This window comes from Sceloporus undulatus, chromosome 4 (genome assembly GCF_019175285.1).
Source record: "Sceloporus undulatus isolate JIND9_A2432 ecotype Alabama chromosome 4, SceUnd_v1.1, whole genome shotgun sequence".
Taxonomy (NCBI): Eukaryota; Metazoa; Chordata; class Lepidosauria; order Squamata; family Phrynosomatidae; genus Sceloporus; species Sceloporus undulatus.
Window position 1 is genome coordinate 115,441,101 of NC_056525.1, and position 22,351 is coordinate 115,463,451.

General features: G+C 40.1%; 1 protein-coding gene across 1 annotated transcript in view; it reads right to left on the minus strand.

The window, feature by feature from the left end:
• RGS13 (regulator of G protein signaling 13) overlaps positions 1-6,329 on the minus strand; it is a 28,936-nt gene extending 22,607 nt beyond the window's left edge. Inside the window, exon 1 of the mRNA XM_042465270.1 lies at positions 6,207-6,329. The gene's annotated coding sequence lies outside the window, so the exon portion shown is untranslated. The remainder of the gene's footprint in view (positions 1-6,206) is intronic.
• Positions 6,330-22,351: the final 16,022 nt, after the last annotated feature.

The window sequence follows — 22,351 nt, forward strand, 5'->3', positions numbered from 1 at the left end:
AGTGCAGCACCATACCACTATTGAAGTAGAGGTGCAATAAAGATTGCTTCAATACCAGTATGCTTCCATGTGCTCCAAAACCATGATTGCTGCACTATAAAATCTTGTGTGAGAGTCTCCACACACAATAAACCAGCTACAGCTCACAGAGTCTCCATTATCCAGAATTCCAAAATCTGAAACATTGCAAAAACCAAAACATTTTTCACAGGTGGCTGAGATAGTGACACCTTTGCTTTCTGATGGTTCGGTACACCCGAATTTCATTTTGTGAACAAAATTATTTAAAATACTGTATAAAATTACCTTCAGGCTATGTATATAAGGTGTGTATGAAACATAAATGAATTTCATGTTTATAATTTGGTATATAGCTCCAAGCTATGTCATTGTGTATGTACATGCAAATACATGTATTCTGAAATCCAAAAATTTCCAAAATCCAAAAACACTTTAGGTCCCAAGCATTTTGGATAAGGGAGACTCAACCTGTATAACTTTTATGTTGCAAAATAAGAATGCCATCCAATGGCAGATTGACCTCTAAATTATTAGATGAGATAACCCACACAGTGAAAGTGCTTAATCAGATTTTATACAATATACATTTTCACCTTGCTCTATGGTACACATTCTATCTAATTCTCTCCCAAATCTGTGTTTCCCAATGGCCAATCTAACCCTTAGTGAAAAAGAGGGGCTGTCTACTAAAAGTTACAGATACACAGGAGTTTTTGCAAACCTTTCCGCCAGTGAAGCAGATGGTATTGGCTGAGATCAGAGAGCTATACATGACCTCTCAGGGAAAAAGCTACTCAGGGTGAATAGACATATGGAAATATTCTAATCGGATTTGGAAAGAAGATCTCATGCTATTGAAAAAGTCCAATTACTTAGTCAGCCATGTCCTTTTGCAGGATGCTCCATTTTATTCCATTGTTGGCTCCCAGTTTACTGTTTCATCCTTGACTGACATTAAGCAATGTCAATGAGAATATTCAGTCTCCTAAGGTCCACCCTGGTTTTCCTCAAGATTGGACAGCAGAGTGCATGTGCGGGCATGTGTGCAACATCTGGATCAGTAATTAGGAGAAGGAGCTTTTTCTTAGTACATAGGATATGGGCTCCAGTCCAGCTAAAGTCTGTTGTGACTAATCCCTTTGACAGCAGTGGAGGAGAGTGCAAGATTTGTTGTTTTCAATGGGATTTCTTTATGGCTGACTGTAGCAGCATTTGGGTCCATGTGGTATCTAAATATATGCTAGCAAATGATGACCCCACACACTGTTAAATATTAGAATTATGTGAATGTAAGAAGCTGTGCAAAGGGAAACCAACAGCTTTGCTGCCCCTTTGTGGACTAATCTTACAATGCTCTCACTGCTCTCTGCATAACCAGACAGTCTTGTGCAGGGGTGGGCAATCTGGGATCTTTTGGATCTGGAGATTTCCAGACACTCAAGGAATTTTGGAACTATAGCCCAGTGCACCAGGTTACATATTACTAACATTGCAGACTCTGAGCTAGAACAAGATATCAGTTAAAAATATATTCCTGGAGGGAAAACAACATATATTTAGATGCTGTTGAATATACAAAGGTGGTTTCTAGATGACTGAGAATTAATTATATAAAAAATATATATAAAGATATCTGAAATATTTCAGTGGGTCTCCTACGACGTGTCTAAACTATAAAACAAATTCTCACTCAGTTTGAATTGGTGTTCTGGACATATGATATTTTGTCAATTTCGGGAATCAATGGGTTTTTTCAGCACCTGAGGGCTTACTTCATGGATAGTATATGGAAAATCTGGAAGTGTGATAAGTGTGACCAGCAGATTCATATTGGTAGCAGCAGAGGAACAGAAAATGATGAATCCCCAAAAGTGGGAGGTTTGATTGGCACCAGTTTTTTTAAAAAAAATGGGCTTCTGTATTTCATAGAATCATAGAGTTGGAAGAGACCACTAGGGCCATCCAGTCCAACCCCCTGCCATGCAGGAACTCTCAAGCAAAGCATCACTGACAGATGGCCATCCAGCCTCTGCTTAAAGAAGGAGACTCCACTACACTCCAAGGGAGTGTGTTCCACTGTCGAACAGCCCTTACTGTCAGGAAGTTCCTGCTAATGTTGAGGTGGAATCTCTTTTCCTGCAGCTTGCATCCATTGCTCCGGGTCCTGGAGCAGCAGGAAACAAGCTTGCTTCCTCCTCAATATGACATCCCTTCAAATATTTAAACAGGGCTATCATATCACCTCTTAACCTTCTCTTTTCCAGGCTAAACATCCCCAGCTCCCTAAGGCGTTCCTCATAGGGCATGGTTTCCAGACCCTTCACCATTTTAGTCGCCCTCTTTTGGACACGCTCCAGTTTCTCAATGTCCTTTTTGAATTGTGGTGCCCAGAACTGGACACAATATTCCAGGTGGGGCCTGACCAAAGCAGAATATAGTGGCACTATTACTTCTCTTGATCTAGACACTATACTTTTATTGATGCAGCCTAAAATTGCATTGGCCTTTTTAACTGCTGCATCACACTGTTGACTCATGTTCAGTTTGTGGTCTACTTGGACTCCCAGATCTCTTTCACATGTAGTCTCATTCAGCCAGGTGTCCCCCATCCTATATCTGTGCATTTCATTTTTCCACCCTAATTGCAGTACCTTACATTTCTCCCTGTTGAAGTTCATTTTGTTAGCTTTGGCCCAGCTTTCTAGTCTATTCAGGTCATTTTGAATTTTGATCCTGTCCTCTGGAGTATTAGCTATTCCTCCTAATTTGGTGTCATCTGCAAATTTGATATTTATATGCATATGTGCATACTCACATATATCTTTTTGCCTTTACCTACAGTCCTCCACATGTACACATCCTAGATGGATATGTAAAAAAATGTGGTGTTGTGTGGCACCCCAAATTTTACTGTAAATGTAAACAAACCTCTAGCCTTAAAAGAAGTAGTTTATGTCAGCGCAACTGCTGGGGTCCAACAACTACTATCAGCAACTCAAATGGGTCCTGGGGTTAAATCAGACCCTTGTAGCAGAGCTGGCAATTTCCAGAAGCTGAAGCGTGGCTCCAAAGTCCAATTGGGATGACAGCAACTGGATGTCTTCCAGGAACTGCAGCAATGCAGGAACCTCCGGAGACACACAGCAAACCGATGCTGTAGCTTCTTCTGATAAACCACCAGAGAAACAAAGTCCCCAAAGTGCTCTTTATTTACAGTGCTTTAATACAAAACCAGATCTCTAAAACTCCAAAACATACCAATCCAACTCCTACTTCAAACCCACAAGCTATCCCTTGCAACCCCTGGGTTTATATAGTCTCCAGACCATGTGGTCTCCCAAACCCAGTGAGTTCAGGTGTGTAACCATGTCATGTGTCTCCTGTGCAATCCAGACACATGTTTCATCATCCATGGTTACGTGCACTTGGACACTGATGTGTCCTTGAGCCAATGAGCTTCATCTGTGCTGATCAGCCTTGCCACTCTGCTGAATGCTCATGGCCAAACACACACACATCAAGCATTTCCCTGTGTGCTGTGTTTTAACCCTTCAAATCCCTGACAGTTCATTGCCAGTGTAGGTTCTTTGCTTCACTATGGAGAACTACTCATAGTGTAAAGTGAATAAGGACTTTTGCTTTCAAGAGAGGAGGGAGGTCACCAATATAACAAGGAGAAAAAGGAGCAATGGAGTCTCACATTTTTGCATTAATAAAAATATAGTTTCCAGGCACATATAAAAAATTCTTCTTTGGGAACTGTGGATCTAGGCATGCCACTTGAGAATCATCTCCGGACCAGTAATTTCTGTGTCTAAACCTAAGATCGAGGAATGACCTCTTGTGATGTCATGAGGCACGATACCTTAAACATCAACCACATTTCCATACAGGCTGCCACTGAAATAAAATCATCAAGTATAACAAGTGAGAAAATACACACACGCTTTTCAAGACATCACCCTTTCCCTGTGATTCCTCCCCTCCCTCTCTAAGGGATAGTGAAAAGTGTCCAGACTCTGAAATACAGGAACATATGTAACAATTCAGATGCACTATATACTCAGTAGCTCCCCCCTTTTTTCCTTTTTGTTTTCATCTGGCTCACTGAATACTGCCTTTATTCTGAAATGAGTAGAAATCATCTCTCCCTCCCCACCCCTTTTTTGTGCCTTTCCTTTACACATGCTCACACACCCCTATTGCATATATGTGTATCAAAAACTCCATCTTAAAATAGGATCCACTTGATTCCTGGAAAATAAATTGTGAACTGTCACAATGATGCTAAACAAATAGCAAGGGCTCTGGAGTTTGTTGAACAAAGGATTTAGTTGTGCTTCCTAAAAGGTGTGCCTTGAAGCTCTCTCTTATTTTTCATGCAAATCACTTAGTCATTAAGGCAAGAACATTGTCCCTTTGTTTTTCCAACTCCCTTTAGAGTCCCATAAGGGTTGGACTCATGGCTGGGTCTCCACTGATGATTTAACTGGAGTTTCAGTTAGAAGTGCCAAAAATATTATACACTTTTATTCAATACTTCTGAGAGCAGAATCACACTAATATTTCTTTGAGTTGAAGTTTGAAGGCTCATTTCACTTTATGAAGGTTTATTTTTAGAATGTATGAACTATCCATGACTTATCTGCCAAATAACCTCTTCCCTTTGTGTTGTCAGAAGGCACAATATTGGGGTGTGTGCCTCTTGATGAAAATGGGGCAAACCCAGACCACCTGACTTGAGCTCCTCTCTTCTGTGGGCACAAACATTTGTTATGCCTCTTCCTGAATGCAGTTACAGTCAGTCTTCCATATCTACTGATTCTTTATCCACAGATTCAACCAGCCACAGCTTGAAAATAGTTTAAATATATGTATAAATTGCAGAGCAAACCTTGTGTTTGCTATTTTAAATAAGGGATACAATTTTACTACACTATTGTATATGATGGGAGTTAAACATCATTGGATTTTGGAATTCATGGGGGATCCTGGAACCAAGCCCCAGCAGATACCAAGGGCCCAATGTACATATAGTAAAGGGATATATCAGAATGTCTATTTCCTATTTCTAATGCTGCTATTGGAATGCTACCCCTAGCATCATTCAGGGGCCTCTGTGCTGTTTTACCTGTGGATAAGCAACACTGAACACAATGGGACTTACTTCTGACCAAGTACACAAGGACAGAATTGTGTTTTTAATCCATAAAATATATTACCATATGGATGTTGACCATTTTGCTCCATGCATTCTGGAGCTATGAAAACTCATTTTTAAAGAATGTGCCAGATATTTTCCAGCTGTGGTTTTTAAAAATATATATCCCCAACAAGGCTGGTTTCAAACATGCATGCACATCACTTGATGACTGCATGAAATAGTGGCTGGACATGTAAATGGGGCATCACAAATCAAACATCTCAGATGTGGCTTTTCTATCACTTCAGCATCACCAGAGACATAATGACTGCCAATGGAAATAACTCACTACATTCAGCAGACATCCAAAGTTGAGAAACAGAGCACTGAGAAAACAAAAGAAAGCATCAGTTTGCGAACCATCCCTAACTGTGACATCGGGTGAGAACAAAAAGTCCCACTAGGCTGGCTGTTGTGCCTTCAAGTCATTTTGATTTATCGTGACCCTTAGGCAAACCTATCATGGGGTTTTCTTGGCAAAATTTGTTCAGAAGAGATTTGCCATTGCCTTCTTCTGAGGCTGAGAAAGTGTGACATGTCCAAGGTCATCCAGTGGGTTTTATGGCTGAACAAGTAATCAATATATATAGGCAGAAATAATTACATGCAAGTCTTCACTTACTACACAATCAAGAACAAATTTATTATCTATTATCTGTCCAATAACCTTTTTCTCCCCAGAGCTGTGTAACAAAGTACATAAGAAGAAGCCATACCTTTTACAGAACTCTATCAATAGGTCCTAAAGGGTCTCTTTTAGAATGCTGTGTCTAATGCTGTGTGAAACTGGCTGGGAAGAAAAATGTCCTGTTATAGTGAATCTGCCACCGAATCTGATGTTCTTGTCTGGAGAAGATTTTGTACAGAGGATTTATTAAAATGTTGATTACAGATATAGATGAGTCTTTCCAGATATCCTTAACATTTTTTAAAAATTAAACAATCCTCCTATTGGTCAAGATTAAGTTGGTTGTATACTCACCACAATATCCTCCACGGTTTGAGTGTTTATTCCGGTTGCCGAAGAAATTGCTTGCCTCTCCTTAAAATGAGATGTATGCAAAGTTCAGGCTGCTATTAATCAATTCCTTTTCATTGCAGAGATGGCACGTGGGAGGCATATTTCCAAAACAATAACAACCATGTCAATAACAATAATATTAAATAGTAGTTTCTCTCTCTTGATTTTTTTCTGAACACACCAAGTTGTTCCCAGTCTACAATTGGCTTCGTACTGCCTATGATACTTTACAACATAGTCCTCATGTTTACATTCAAACTTTGGTTACAGTTAGTGTGACGTTCTTTTTTTTAAAAAAAGAAAATGTTCCATTGGTCTCATGAACCATTGATAAGAGAATGTTTATTCTGTGACTCTAAGGATATCTTTACTGATCAACAGAACTGGTTGAAGCTTTGTTAAAAAAATGAAAATCTGCTGCCATTGTCAGACAAGGCTATCATTTTGTGACTAAGATTTTCCAACCATTTTTCAAATGACATTTCCTCCTTTACATTACAAAATCTCTTCTGAAAAGTGATGGAGTCTAGAGATAAATGTTAACCCATTCCTCCTAAAATAAAATATCCATAGCTTGTGGATTAAACCTTCCCTCTCCACATTGGATGGTACAGCTATCGTCTCATGCTTAGAATGACATTGAAACTATCTTTTTGACATGGCTGTTGTGCCTTCAAGTCATTTTGACTTATTGTGACCCTAAGGCAAACCTATCATGGGGTTTTCTTGGCAAAATTTGTTCAGAAGAGATTTGCCATTGCCTTCTTCTGAGGCTGAGAAAGTGTGACTTGTCCAAGGTCATCCAGTGGGTTTTATGGCTGAACAAGTAATCAAACCCTGGTCTCCAGAGTCGTAGTCCATTACACAAACCACTATGCCACACTCTCTCTTTAACATGGCTACAGCCTGTACTATTATTAGTACTAATATACTAGTCTTCAGTCTAACTCTTATTTCAATTCTTCTGTATTACTTCATTAGCATTCCCAAAGAATGCTTTCAAATCATTCTTAGTATCACCTACGGAGAGGACTTATGAAAAATTTGGATGAATGCAGAAACATAATGGAATGACACACTAGATGGAAATACATGAAATTGAAGTACTGCAACTGACAGATCTGGCCATCTGTATTTACCGACTTATCTGTAATCTTGATACCAGGGCAGGAAGGCAGTTTGTGTCACATTTTAGTTATCTATACTTTAGGGTGATTAAAGTGTGTTGCATTGTCCACATGCAACCCAAAACCATTTTTGCAATTGCTAAACGTTGCCATGCACCCTGAAAGAGGGGATTGTTGGCTACAAAATGGCCAATGGTCCCCTCCAATACCATTACTTGGAGGTAATGGAAATTTTGCACAATTTGAAGCACTGGGGAGATTACTTTTAAAAGGCATTTAGAGGTCTTGCTTTAGCCTTTTTTGAGATCAGGAAGTGATCCTGCACTGTTGACTTCCTGTACTGAGGAAAGTTTGGTGAGGACTGAAAAAGATGAGCTCTTTCACCAAATGGACTGGCAAAACATCTGAATGAAATGGCTATAGGTGAGATCAGAATAGCACAATTACAAAAATAAAATAACAGACACTACTTAGAACAAGCCACATTATCTCATACTACATCCCTGATTCTTAGATTCTCAGAATCCAGATACTTGGTAATGCAAAACTCCAGCCTAAAGGTAGGGCCGGCCTTGGCAAAGACCCAATATTGGCCATGTAGATCTTCAGCTCCCTTGGCATTGCAATCCAGGGACTCATTCCCACTACCTTTTAAACTGGATTGTGAATCAGTTTGAATTGGTTCAAATGACCCGATTCTGAGATGGGGGCCATGCACTGGACCCATTTAACCCGCATCTTTTTGATGCTGATTTTTAAAGTTTCTTTTTCAATAAATTGATTCTGCACAAGTGTGAACCACATGTGGCTCAGGATCTATTCAAATTTCCCCTTCAGCCAGCTAGAACCGATTTATCTGTAAGTGGGAATAAGGCCCAGGTGTAGAATTTGGTCAAGCAGTGAGTGTCACTTCCAAACATGCCCAGACATGCACAGTTAAGAATGTTTTCACAGAGTGTGCCCCTACTGGCTGTTCCTTTGCCTTCACTCTCCCTGGAGAATTTGCATTTTATAAGTCACCTCACCCACTATCCCCAGGAAAACATACTCCCAACTTCCTACTATCACAGAAGACTGCTCTGTTTGTATGGTGGTAGTAAAAAGATAAAGGCCATCACATACATCGGTGTGCACATGCATCTTTTATTCATCTCCATACAACCACATGGGGCAATTATTTATAGCTGGGTTGAAAGAGGCTCCCATTTCAAGCTTTTTTTGTATCCCCCCCCTTTGAATCCTTATGTATTTTAAAATAAGCAAGATGATAAACTTCAGAGGAGATTGGCAAGCAAAAGCAAAGTAAGGTTAAATCTTCCCCAGTCTATCTTTTACCCACACTTCCAAATGCCTTTCCTAGGTTTTGCCCTTTGCCAGGCTTCTGGTGGGACTAAGTTTGGAGAAAATGATTGAAAACAACTAGGGAGGGAGATGTACAAGGAATGAATCTAAGAAGGAGTAAGTAATGTAGTTCTCTTACGGGCTGTACCCACACTGCAAAATTAGAGCAGTGTGATACTACTTTAGCTACTATGGCTCCATCCTATAAAACTCTGGGATTTGTTTTTTGGTTATGTACCTTCCTTTGAACTACAGCATTAGAGTTTTCTAGCAGAGAATTCTGAGTACCCCTTTGCAAATTACAGACTCCAGGATTCCATAGGACAGGGCCATGACAGTTGAAATGTAGGGTGGACATTGGTCATTGTTTGTTCCTTCCTCCTTGTTCTTTCTCCAGACACACATACACGTGCTCCCAGTTTTCCTCATAGAATATGGTCCTGTCGTTTTTTTCTTTTCCTTTTTCGCTGACAATTGAACCATTTCTTCATATTTATATAGTAGCTTATGCATTTTTAAAATCAGATTTTGTGAAGGTTTACGATTTGAAGCCTTCTTGCCAACAGAAGATGGCAATTTTATTTTAAAAACTTATATAATCTAGAAAAATAAATGTTCTCTCTCTCTCTCTCTCTCTCTCTTTGTGTGTGTGTCAAAAGAGAGAGTATATACACACACATATTAATAGGTGCATGTGACTTTTTTCTTATTTATTTGTACTATCCATTCCCTTACTTCCCACTGTCCAGTTTTAAGAGATATCTTGAAATTGTAAGATACTTTAAAGCTGGCAATGTATGTGCCACAGATCTCAAATGTTCCCATCTTTACTGTCTATGTTTTTCCAGAGTACAGCCAATATTTTTGAAGACATGAATACCTTGTACACAAATATTTGTACAAAGCAATGTGCATTCCTTAGTTTGCAATCAGTCCAAAAATGTGTTTGTCCTCCTGTTTGCAGTCTTGAACCATAACTGTGTGGATTTACACAGGATGCAGGTTCAGAACCATGAATTAAACAAATATATAGAACTATGTCCTGAGATGGGAAGTAATAAACAATATCACAAGGCATGGCTCTTCCAACATTATTGAAAACCAAATGAAAATACTCCCCACTATAATAGTACAGGCCAGCAAAATTGAGTGTGATTTTTTTAAAAAGCGTATGTTGGTTTTATAGGAATTTGGCATTCTAAATCCAAAAATGATCTCATATTTGCTCCACCAATTACTGTTTTTTCCCCCACAACTTGCTTTGACATTTCTATTTTGTAATAATGAAATGATCCTGCAAGGAGTAAGAAAGGGGCTAAAGTCTTCTAATAGACTTTCAAAACAATTTAATTCACTGATACAAAACACAAAAATCGATGTAAAACCACTAAAAGAAATCACACTGTAACATCAGTGTCCGCATTTAAAGCTGAGCAACATATGAATTGATAAAAATACCAAATTTGTGAAAGAGTTGTGTGTGTTTTTAGAATTCAGCACCCAAAAATACATTAAGGTGCTGTGCAGACAGCTGTTCCTTTTACAGTCAGATCGGGGCTGCAGCAACCACATGCCACTGCCGTGATCTGGCGCAAAAAGGAGCCTGTTGCCAGGGAGTAAAAGCGGCCTTTTGCCGTTTCCCCGCAGCCTGAAAAGCAGCGGATCGGGGCCTCAGCAGCTGCCGTTCTGGCCACTGAGGCCCCGATACACCGGGGGAAGGGGCGAGTGCAGACCGCCCCAAATGGGCGGTTTGTAACCTGCCATTATTTTTAATTAGACGGTTTAGTATAGTAGTAGTGCATACCATGAACATTCCTGCAAAATGGCTCATTTTCCAATCCTCACTCAGGCCTTTAGGCAATCCTATTATTGAGTCTTTGGATCCGGAGCTATATTACCCCTCCCTCAGGACTATGTGTCCTACTTTACAGAAGTCAGTCCTCTGGTTGAACCACCACAAGTTCAAATTAAAGAAAAAGAAGCTCCAGAAAAGAAAGCAGTGGCCGTGAGGTTACATTTGGACAGCAGAATAAATTGGCACAGAAGGCTCTTAGTCATGGTCATTATGATGATGAAATGCACTGTATTTCTACTTCAATTATGGTGATTTCTTCTAAATTTGCATCTCTCCTTCTCTTTTTTGGGGTGTGTGTGTCAACTCTGCAGCTTGAGAGTCTGAGACACATCCCTAGTGTAGTGAAATTCTGAGGGCTATTTGGTGCCTTCAGATCTCTCCTCAGGTAAAGAATGGCATCAGTTGCTCTGTTGGCCAGCAAAATTACATGTCTGTACGTTCATTTTCACATTTCACTTTCTGAGTGCTCAGGAGAGCAGCTTTTCCTCTGCTCCATCTGGTTTACCTTGAGCCATTGACCTCAAAAAGTTGTCATGTCAAGATTTAGATTGAGCCATAACGCTTTCATCCCTGCATCTGTTCCACCATTTGTAAACAACATTATGAGGGCAAGGAAAGCACAATGTGCGTATGAAGAAAACTGTGGGATTCAGATTGCCATTTAGCTAGAGTTTTACAAGCCTAACCAGAATGTCACCCTTTGGCTAGTCATCAGAACTGGAGGATGAAAAGCCTGCAGAACATTCCAACTGAGCCTTTCCCCTTTGAGTGTGTTAAAGGGATGGAAAAGAATACTGTTGGATCCAACAGTCTCAACAAAAGTAGCATTTTCATATCTCCTGGGAGTTGCTGTGATAAGAAACAAACCTCATCTTGAGAACGTGCACATTTATGAGGCTTACGGGGTGTTCAAGGAAAATCAAGTAGGCACAGTTCAAATTGCAAACAGCTAAAATGCATACTGTTGAAAAAATGTGCTCAAAACACTTTAGCAAATGGAATGAAATGCATTGGCAAAATGTGTAGATAAATACATATGTTAGATGAGTATACATACATAAACAAATGTGTGCTTTCAGAATAATGCAAAAAAAGTTTGTATACAAGTTTCAGTGTGTATGTGTGGGGAAACAACAAGGTGAGAGGAAAAATTCAAGTGGGGTTCTAGAAAGTCAGTGTTATCAAGACAGAGATTTTAACACCTCAGGGGTGTTACCATAGGTCATACTTTTGCAGTGGAGAATCATAGAAGGATGTTTGAATTGGCTGCTGCATGTTGTGAAGTAAACACATATTATGCCCCATATGGTTTTCCACTCTTCAGTGAAAAACGTATTGAAGCACCTGGCTTTAATCCTTGCAGTGTGGATTTGGTAAAACTGAATGTTTAAGGTATGTATCTCTGTGTGTGTGAAGTTGCTTTTTCAAAGATGCCTTTTACCTTTGTCATCACTGCTGATATTTGTAAATGAGGGAACTGCTTTGGGCAGAAGACATTCCTCATCCTTGAGGAATACATAAAGGAGATGTCAGCTTCTAAACTACCCTTTCTGTTTCATTATATTTGTATCAAAGCCAGTGTGGTACAGTGGTTTGAGCACTGGACTATGACTCTAGAGACCAGGGTTCAAACCCCTGCTTGGCAATGGAAACTCATTGGGTGACCTTGGGCAAATCACATTCTCTCAACCTCAGAAATGGTTTTTCTGTGGGTAAACCTGCTCTGAACAAAGACAAGGACAAATCCACTCTGAAAAAAAAATCCTGTTGTGAAAATCCTGTTCACTTTAGGCTCGCCGTAAATTGAAACAGCACACAACAACAGCCAATCTTTATATTGTTTTAACAGATTTTATTTGTCCATTGCCTCAAGAGCTCTTGTGGGCTGGAAGGTGACATAGAAATGTCATAAATAAATATGTACTGCTGTATTGTAACCCACTGGAAGTGGATAGTTAATGTAAAGAATCCTTGTTAATGTTAACAGCTGTGAGATTCTTCACACTTTGGGACTCTTTTCAGGGAAAAAAAGCTTGAGCAAAAGAAAGTCTGTGGAGAAAACATGATTTCTGCACAACAGCAATATTTTGCTTAGGAAAGTGGCTATTTTACTTAAATTACACAGTTTCCCGAACAAAAGATTGCTTTTGGTGATAGAAACACATTTTTCTGAGCAGAGACATGCACATGACAGGACTTGCTCTGCAGCAGCACCCCAACTGTAGAATTCAATCCCAAGGAAGTTCAGGCTGGCTCCATCTTTTCTGATCTTCTGGTGAGCAGTGAAGACATTTGGCTCTTAAATGTTTTTTAAACTTTTCCCTTGTTTTAAAAGTGGAACTTGGATTGTTTTAATTGGTTTTTGGTTATTTATTTAATGTTTTTAATGTGTTTCTTAAAGTCATCTGTGCATTGCCTCGGGGGGCCTTAATGGCTTGTGAAGTGATAAAGAAGTGCCATAGATAGATAGATAGATAGATAGATAGATAGATAGATAGCTGACTTTTTTTCCTCCTCGAATGCAAGAAATCTATCTGTGATATGGATGGCAGCAAAATGTCTTGGGCTAGCTCTGTCCTTGCAGAAAAGGACCTTTGCCTATACCTAGCAGCCTTAAACCCTGACTTTGAATGATTTTAATTCCAATGGAATAAATGCAATTTGGTTGTGAATTGAATTAACCTTATGAGTGACTAAAAATCTTTTGGACATTCACAATTTCTTTAAAAAGTAAGCTGCTTGCCTCCATGTTGTGTTATTCAGTACAATGACTGAATTAAAAGAACGGTACTCTGTTCAATTTTAATTTTTATGGCTGGGCTGTGGACAGGGTACAGAATAGCCATGTCGTGCAGATTGAAAACAGATTTTACATGCAGGTGCCAACAATGTGTGCCGGGAAACAGAACTAACCAGTGCCAATCCTGCGAGTAAAAGATGAATACACACCTAAAATGGAGGTTTATCTGAACATAAGGTATGCTTTCAGGCAGGTGGCTATAGTATATGGTAAAGCTGTCTTGGGGTGCTTTACCAAATCATATGGACATAGTGTATTTTCTTTTCTTAACATTGCCTTCCTTACAGTTAATTTCCATTACATGATAAATCATATACTGTATTCTGGACTTCAGAGGTTTCCACTAAATGGCCTAGTGAGTTCTGCCACTCCAACCTGAATCAGTTTAATCATTCACACGGCATAATTATAGCACTCTATTTCACTTTAATCACCATGGCTACATCCTGTGGATTCACAGGGTTTGTAGTTTGCTGAGACACTAGAGCTTTGTGGTGGAGAATTCTCAGTGCTCCTCCATAACCTGCAAATCCCAGGATTACATAGGATGGAACCGTGGCAGTTTCAAATACAAAGACAGTGCTCTAACTGGGTAGTATTAAAAGGCATATCTTTAAGATCCTGCAACCACTTCAAACAAATTTAAATTCCAAACCAAATCAGGCCAGTTTGGTTTTCCCAAGGTCCCCATGACTGTTGTTGTTATCAGCAAGGGAGAGAGTGGGGGAGAAATCACAACATGGCAACATTATCCATACCATGTAGTGGGGTAGAAGAGGGCATTCTGAATTTTAAAAATATGCACTATTGTTAAAATAAAAATAAAAGTAGGGTAGTGCATAGAGATCAGTCTCTGATATTTCATGCAGGGCATGTGTACGTCCCTGTACCTCATTACTTGCTCACTTCTGTATTAAAACATGACCTATTGTACAACGTGAACAAATAAATAAGCAAAATGTTATTACCCTTTTCTCTCTCTCCAGGTCCAGCAAAGTAATTCATTAGAATGTAAGCTTATTACTCTAATGAATTACTTCCCATGCCTGATGCTTTGTGCTGTAGTAAGCTAAGAAGAAGGTTCCATACCTGGCTGCTGTTGAACTAGAGGCTGATTTACTTCAGTTTTTTGTAGGCAACTCAAAACCACTGTTTATGCAAGTGTCAAAAGTTGCCTCTTTTTTATTATTAGTTTGTATTGTAGGACCCAACACAGACAGGCCAAAATAAAAGATGCTTTGGGTGCACTTTTGGAGGCATCTCTTTAAATGGTGCATACATCCTAAGAGGCTGGAAGCCACACCAAAGCCACGCTCCACTCCTAAGGACTGGAGCGCAGCTTTGGCGGAGCGTCTGGCTCTTAAGATGCATGGTGTCATTTAAACAGCATAACCTCCCAAATTGACCCACAAGCCAGCTTATTTTGGCCTGTCTGTTTCGGGCCCCCTAGAGTGTTTACAAAACTATTAAACCGAATGAATAAAGGAGATTATCGCGTGCGCAAAAATAAAGGGACTTATCCCTGCCCAGGTACAAGCTGCTTATGGCATGCAGTTAGGGAATTATTGCACCAAAAAAATGCCTGACAATTGCCACCGGTTGACTGCACCCAAATGAGCTTCATTTATATACTGCTTCATACCACCTAAGCAGTGGTCTAAGCGGTCTTACAACCGTAAGCTAATTTGCCCTCAACAATCTTGGGTACTCTTTTAGCACCTAAAGGAAGGATGCAAGCCCTGAGTCAAGCTTGAGCTTTTTGCTGGTCTTGAAACTTTCAACCTTATGGTTTTTGAGTGAGTGGCTGCAGTACAGGCAATTTAACCACTGCACCACCAGGGCTCATCCAGGCCCCACCCATGCGCAGTTGGACAATTTGCAAAACCATGGAAGCTTCCTGTGTTTGCAAATGGCTGGGCTAAGCTGGCTGGAAGTCTAGATTGGCAGCCGGGATGCAGTCAACCCAGCAGCATCGGTGGCCATTTTTGTGCAATAATTCCCCAATTGCTTCCTGTAAACAACTATATCCCTGAAAGGGGCTAAGTCGCTTTAATTTTGTATTGTGATAATCAACTAAATTTTGAAAAAGCAGGACAACCTGAAGAGTAAAAACTAAAAACAATATAAATTCCTTCATATGGTTTCATTTCCAGCTATATTACACATAATATATTGGATTATGTAACTTCAATTGTATTTTTAAATATATTTTTTATTTTTTAATACCATAAAAAAAAAACCTTTACTTTGATAGCATGTAACGTGATAACATAAATACAATAGTAAATCTTAAACAACATATTATTCTCCTTCGTCATACAGTAAATAATGCTTACATAAGCCATTTTTAACTTCCCTATTTTCTTCAAATTTCTTTCAGCCATAATTTGTAGTACCAATCAACTGTATTTTTGATGAACGGATTGAAAAAAATTGTATCTTTATTTAAATGCCTTGTTGGCTTGCAATATACCTATAGATGTCATGAAGCAGACAACTGCTTAAAATTGTACTTTAACTAGCAAACAAAACCCTTGACTGAATCTACATTTAAATTAGTTCTTTTCATCTGTCCATTGTTCTGAAATTAAGGAAAAAAAACTTTTTCAGCATTAGTCCCAACAGAGCCCATTGCCTAAACATATGCTGTCTATCTCCGTTTGAGAAACAAGCCATGCTCTGAGCTCTGGGGGGCAAGTCTAGCAGTGGTGGGAACACCATTTCTAAAGAAACCTTCCCTTGATCCCCTGGACAAAAACATTATTGGTCATATCTTTCTTTCCCTTTTGGGTAAGGTGATCGAGGGGGCAGTGTTGCAAACCAGCTTCCAAGCAGTCCTTGGACGATAGTGATTATCTCGATCCCATTTCAAACTGGCTTCAGGTCGACATACACGGAGTGGAGACTGCCCTGGTCAACCTTGGTCGATGACCTCCGCCTGTGCATCGACAGGAGAAGTTGTGGTCCTGTTGGTGCTCTTGGACATCTCAGCAGCCTTCGATACCATTAGACCATGGTATGCTTCTGGAAACACCCTGAGAGAAGTTGGGTCACTGGCTCTGTCTTGCAGTGGCTTACATTCCTACTTCTCGGGCCAGATTCCAGATGGTGATGCTGGGGGACAGCTGCTCCTCTACGCTGATGGACAACCTAAATTCTATTTTTCTCTATTTGTCTCGGGACTGTTTCATGACCAAGGAGGGGCCTCTCCCCTCTGAATGACTGCTGAGTTGGTAATGTATTGGATGAGGGAAAATAGACTTACTTAAGCTGAATCCAAATAAATGGAAGGATTTCGTGATAGGTAAACCACAATCCTGGGTATGGAGATAAGTTCGCCCAGTTCTAGATGGGTCTCCCACTCCCCTGAAAAGACTGCGTCTGCAGCTTGGGAGTGCTCCTGGATTCTTCGCCTCAAACTGTAGATTGATGCGACAGCCAGGAGTGCCTGTTATCAGCTTCGGCTGATACGCCAGTTGCGCCCCTACCTGGAGCAGCAGGACCTAGAAACGGTTGTACATGCTCTAGTAACCTCACGTCTTGATCACTGCAATGCTCTCCACATGGGGCAACCTTTGTGCCATGTCTGGAAGCTCCAGTTGATACAAAACATGGCAGCCAGACTGGTTGCTGGAAAATCCAAGTTCTGCCATATTACACCTATTTTAAAATCATTACATTGGCTGCCTATTAGTTTCCGGTCAAAGTACAAGGTGTTGGTTATCACCTATAAAGCCCTACATGGCCTGGGTCCAGTCTACTTGAAGGAACGCCTCCTCCCATACAGTCCTTCCCGCACATTCCGATCCTCCGGGAAAAACCTTTTACAATCTAGAAAGACCAGACTGGTGGTGACCTCCCGGAGGTCCTTCTCTGTCACCGCTCCAAAAACTTGGAATGACCTGCTGTAAGAGATTTTCCAATTATCCTCACTCGAGGCTTTCAAAAAGGCGACAAAAACCTTTCTCTTCCAGCAGGCCTTCCCCAATTGATAATGTCCAGTACCAACTGAATTCCCCTCCTTTTATTATTTTTCTTATTTGTGGTTTGTCTAGTAACTTTGTTATACTGTTATGTATTTTTAACCATGTTTTATTTTTTAATTTTATACTTGGGAGGGAGGGTTGGGCTAGGGTCTTGTGGGGCTTGATATATATATATATATATATATATATATATATATATATATATATATATTAGTTACCTGCCTTGATCCTCAAAACAGAAGAGGCAGGATATAAATAAACATTTATTATTATTATTGTCTGCTGCTGCTGCCAATAGGAAAAAATTACTTTAGAAGGATCCACCCTATCTTGCTACTTGCAGTGAGGACAGGCTGGCAAGTAGATGAATTTCTGAAGGGGAACTGCGAACATAGTGTTACTCAATGGGCTTCTTAGTCATGCCCAAAATGGAGGACATTTTTGAATTCCTCCTGAACAGAAAGTGGAATTGTAGGACATGTCCTGAAAAAGGAAGACATTTGGTCACTCTAAGGACCTCAGCAGACTGGCATAAAGAGCCAGCCTTGGGGCAGAGTGGGGTTGTGGTTTCTGCATGCCGGCCACCCCCACGCCACTCCCACACTGCTCCCACACTGACCACCTGACCAGACAGCGGGCAGCATCACAGCACCTCTTCGATGCTACGCATGTAGTTGCCACGGCTCCAATCCGGTGAAGAAAGGGCTGGTCTGTTCAGCTGCAAAGATATACAAGTTTTTGTTACATTTAATATAGGGGCTGTGCATACCAGCCATAAAGGCTGGCCTGGGAGCAGAGTTGGGGCATGGCATCCACACGAGGCATGCCTCGACTCCATCCCCAGGGTGGTGTGATACTGTGTGCTGCTCCAAATGGCACATGGCATGGCACATGGCACTCCTCTAGTACTGTGTTCATATGATGCAGCCCCAAAGGAGCACCTTAAAGCCATGGCTATCACACCCTTTCCAGGGCACAAAAAGGATCTGCTTATTGTGGCTGCTTTTTGTGCTTTGGAAAGGCCAGACTGGGGCTGCAGTGTGCGGTTGCCACAGTCCACATCTAGCACAGCTGGAGGCATCTGCAAGCCACCCCGTAGGGACACAGCTTCCTAGTGTCTTTTTCTTATGGTATTTCCCCTTGCTGCAGGTTTTGTATTTCTCTTTTTTCCTTAATTTTGCTTAGTTTCAACTCTTCTGTTGGTGTTGTTTCTTCCTCTTTCTACTTATTTAACATCTTTTATTTTTGGGACTAAATTTGGTGGGATGCTGGAAATTTGTGTCAGACCTCCAATTGTTTCTTCAACAAACACAAAAACAAAGCAAAATAAATGAAAAGGAGCCATGACGTGTGTGGGATGGTGGTGACATCTTGGACGACAACAGTTTTATATAGCAGCATAACAGTATCTGTAGCCATATCTTATCACAGGACACTGTGTCTGTCCAGTAGCTGGTCTATCCATTGCTAGAGAGCAGTTTCTCATTGTCAGACAAAACTCATCGATATCTCCCAATTGTACTGCTTTTCCACATTGATTCATGTGGGATAATTTTTGTCCCAAACCTACAAAAACACTATTGGATCACCTTATGATCTTGGTATGATTAAGTGCTGAATGTGTGTGTGTACCTTTAAGTCACCTGTCAATTTAAAGAGACTCCATGAATTTCATGGGGTTTTCTTAGCCAAGGAACACTCAGAGGTATTCTTGCTAGTTCCTTCCTCTGAAATATCACCTACAGCACCTTGGATTTATTGACAGTCTTCCATCCAAGTACTAACTAGGGAAGATCCTACTTAGCTTCCAAGATCAAACAGGATCTGGTGTCTCTTGGCCATCCTCTAAATCAATGGGAAAGAATATCCTGGGACCTCACAGAAGAATAGAGAAGCTTGGGATCCATTTGGAGCCTAGAACTGGAATTTTCTTTCCCTGGGTGTTCCTGGAGACTTTGGGACAAATGTTCCCCATGCTTGCAGACTCCCTCTGTGCCAGCAAAGGGATAGTTCTGCCCCACCCTAACATCAGTCAGGCAGCTGTCTGAGCAGGTGAGGAATGAAATCCCCTATTACCTATCTGTATTCATTCAGAGTTTATCAAGTATCTCCATACTGCTCCATCTTCTGATTTCTGGACTCAGCCTTTAGTTAGAGGTCAAAGCACAAAGCTAGCCTGGCCAAGTCTTCTCTTCTCCCCCATCCCAGTCCATTGTTATGCTCAGCTGTGCACAATATCCAACACAGTGCAAACACTGGTGAGCATATACATATGTATTACATTGTGATCTATATAATTCAACTGTATAAATCAAAACTGACCCAGCCAATGATGTCTAGAAAGGTGAGAGAAAGATGATCTTTGGAAGAATGGTAAATGCTGCTACATAACATAGAGGCTAATGTTTTGAAATATGGTTCTTTGATAGATTTGGACAGTGAGCAGCTGTTTGCATCAATATTCTTCAGACAGCTCCTTGGATCCAGGTATCTAAGGAGTGAAAAACTGCAGGCTGAGCAGACATATTACTATTTTTATAACAGTTTGGACTCATCACGGCTCTCTTCCAACAAAGCACTAAATATATAGCTCTCTTTACAAGTGTGAGGTTAAGTTTACCAATGGGAAAGGGTCTACAAAACTGCTAAAATTTATGATATTTGCTTTAGTTAGTTAAACACTTAAGTGTTCTCTTTTTTTCCCTTAAGAGGAGGGCAAATGAAAATAAGATATTTATATGGTACAAGAATTGTCTAGACTAATGTTGGCCAGTCTTTGGTCACAATACAATAGCTCAGGAGCTAGGCTTTAGAAAGTACCACTCTTAGGCATGTTGCAAAATTTTTAAGGCTATAATTCCTTTGCTTTGCCCAACTTTCTCCTATCACCCATCAGTAGGGATTTGTGGCTTCCTTATAACTATGTTGGTAAATTAAATCTGTTGTTCAGTCCCAGATTTACTGAAGCTATCCAAGGTACTGAACTCTGTGTCCCAAATAGGTGCAGACCTTGGATAACTCCTTTAAGACTTTTTACTAAACATGCAGTGGATTCACTATCCCACCAAAATGGAAGCCATTAGCCACCATTGTACTACACTTAAAGGTTCATATCCAGTTCCTGGGATTCTTAGATATGATCACAGTTATATGAATCCATGAGGATGCCATATTGGATAAAAGGTAATAGCAGTTCAGAGGGTGGGGTTGTACAAAGGAATCAGTTTGGTGTTAAAGGACTAACTCTCCTTCCTCCATTCTATAGAAACAATGCAGGCTATCTTGCCAATGCTTGAGGATCTGCTGGGAGGAGAAGAGAATGGTATTGGATATGCATTTCTGCATCCCAAGTTTCATGCCAACTTTTGTAATCTATTCAGTTACCTTTTTTACTTTCTAGATTTCAAAAGGTGTTTCTCTGCCTCATGCCACAAATGTATTATTGTATGTCTAGCCATCAATGTAGAAATGTCAATGCTGACATCTACCATCTTTTCTTTCTTTTTTTATCCTGTGGAATTGTAACACACATGTGGTTGTAGCTTTGCCCTGAATTAACTAGGCGGAGAGATCGGGCAGCAGCACAGAAGTGGAGAGGGGGAAAAGAGTCTTTAGTAATGTGGCCTCTCTGCACCACCCCTCATAAAGCCTGTTTTCCCCTGATCCGCTAAATTAATATCACTCATGGGACACTTATATTAGGGGTGCATTCTGCAGACAGACTGGTGTTGTGTCATCCCCATGAATGTGCCTCAGACACAATGAGTGGAATGGACATTATGCCATTTCTTGGAGCCCATTGGTTTAAACAGCTGAATGGCTTAATGCATTTCAAGAGCAATTTTCTTCAGAAGCATAGAGTAATATTTATGAACAGATGTTAACATGAGTGCAAAATGCATATGGTATGGTAGGGCTGGGCTTGGCAGTCTGTGCTGTCCAGAGGTTTTGGACTATAACCTATTTACCTTTGCTAGTCAAGATTTCTGAGCATTGCAGCCCAAAACATATGAAACACCATGGTAAAGTACTCTCAGAATGTGTCATTCTGAGCAAAGCAGAATGTGAACCAATCAGGAATTGTGCACAGAGTGTCCCAGGTCTTGTAGAATCTACATTTCATAGAACACAAGGATAAATAGGATAAAAAATAGTTACTCAAGGTATGCCACCTCAGGGTTCTTCCACATTGGCCCAAACCTTGGAATTTAGTGGGACTTATAGCTGTAGTTATTAGGATCCCCCCCCCCCCATAACTATACATTGATATTTTTCTTGTGACTTTCTGCCAGTAATAGTCTGTTCTGGGAATTTCTGATACAGTCCAGGGTAATATACTTCATTATCTACAGGTATATGAGTACCAGTTTCTTCCATCCCATTCATAGATATTATCAATAAAAGAGAGCAGGAAATACTGTTATTGTTAAAAAGTATCATTTAAAAAAAGATCAGAAGCTGAGTCTTATGTTTGTTTAAGCTGTTCTTCAGGGAGTTATAAGATCATTTAAAAAATAATAATCTACAGTGGGTAGTAGCCAAACAGAATCCAAAGCCAGTCCTACTTTTCAGTAACTATAATCAGGAGGAAATACAAAGGACTTTCTAAACTTTTAACAGCTGTGTAGAAGAGAGGGTTTTGGCATATAACTTATCATACTTACTAATGTTTTCTGAGGAGGGAGGCCAAATTTGGATTGGATCAGAACTGAACTAAACAATTTCCTGACTGAGGATGAGATGAAGATAATCACTCAAGAATTAGATTTTTATTTTTATTTTTAGAATATGTTATATTTAGAATATTGGTCAGAAATGTAATATGACACTTCATAAATAAAATGCAATTTATAATGGCAAGAAATTGTTTCATTTTAAAAGCAACACAGGAAGGCTGGTGTGTTCATTTTTTAAACCATTGCTTCGAAGTTCTGTTATTTTGGGGAAACAAGGAAGTAAATGTAAATAACTACATTTGGGGATGATGCCAGGTTTTG